Source organism: Ailuropoda melanoleuca, chromosome 2 (assembly GCF_002007445.2).
Source record: "Ailuropoda melanoleuca isolate Jingjing chromosome 2, ASM200744v2, whole genome shotgun sequence".
NCBI classification, from domain to species: Eukaryota; Metazoa; Chordata; class Mammalia; order Carnivora; family Ursidae; genus Ailuropoda; species Ailuropoda melanoleuca.
Window position 1 is genome coordinate 162,327,023 of NC_048219.1, and position 1,447 is coordinate 162,328,469.

The following is a 1,447-nucleotide window of genomic DNA, read 5'->3' on the forward strand; positions in this document are numbered from 1 at the left end:
AGCCGGGCCTCGCAGCCCGCGGCCCCGCGAGCTCGCCCGCGCCCTACGCGCCGCGCCGTGGGGCCAGACTGCCGCCTGCTTTCGGCGCCTGCACACTGCGCGCAGGCGAACCGGCCCCGCCGCCCTGCGGCCCCAAAAGCGTTCGCGGTGAGAGACGCCCCACCTCCGCCCCGGGGCTGAGCGTGGCCCTCCCGAGCCCCATCTCACACACAGGGCACAACCTGATGAGCAAGCCCTTGCAGACACAAGCCTCGGTGTGTCACTCACAGGTCACCCAACTTTAACCCGAGCTTGCTTTCACCTGAGAGATTCCGACAGTCACACTTCTCCTAAACCTCTCCCCCTAATCTGGAACCAGATTGCCCGGCACTCCAAATTATTCCCACCTAGGTCAGGCATTGTAGTTCTGGGGCTTTGTTTAATGCGGGGAGGCCTTGGACACACTGTAATTCTTTAGCGAGTGTTCGAGTGTTCGTCAAACACTGAGGAGGTGGGGGACAGGGGCTCTAGCCCTTCCACCCTGTTCTCCAGCTACCTTCCGGCTAGACATACCCAAAACTCCATCGTTAAATTCAAACACTGGGTTTCGAGTTGAGGAGATGGAAGTGGAGCAGAGTTACTAGAGAAGAAAAGAAGTCCTAAATTAGAAGTCCTAAATTAATGGGGCTCTTGAGTGTTGTTACCAGTCCTGACTCATTTCTACAAAATCCAGTTATCATGCTCTTCAGCAAATAGAAGACTCAGCTACCAAACAGCAGGGGATACAGGTACAGGGGTAACATGCATCAACTGCAGTAAGTGTTGATACTTCGGGAATTTGGAGCAAACATTTATTCATTCAACAACTGTGTACTGAGTGCCTACTTTGTAGCAGATACCAGCTAGGCACAGTCTGAAAGGCAGGGAGTATAAACAAGGAAGATACCCAATCTTTGTGGGTGTCCTACATAGACCACAAGGTCACAACTAATTAATGTAATCACAAACTGATAAGGGAGGGGAGGAGGGGGGGCTGGGGATGCTTCTGAAGGAAATCCGTCACAAAGCAATCAGACCCAGACTGGTGGGTGAGAGCAGGCTTCCCTGGGAAAGTGACAAGAGGTGAGATTCTAGAGGAGGAAGAGTTAAGTAGGCAAGTGGGTGGGGTACTGCTCCCAGGTAGCCCCATGTGGCCCTTGCATGCCACAAAGCAAACCCACCTTGAACAGGAAACCGGAGCTGGAATTCTGGGTTAAGACCCAATACCTACCCTTCACTCATTCACAGACCAAATGTGGACTTTTCCTCCCACCTTGCAGAGCCTCTCCACAGATTCCATGTGGTAAAGGAGAAGGGAGTGGTACATGTGCTTAGCATCCTCCTCTTTATTACCTAACCATGGAACTGTGACTCAGATCAAGCAGACAAGGGGGCTAAGAAAGCACGCTCCTGGCTTCCACTCTCTATC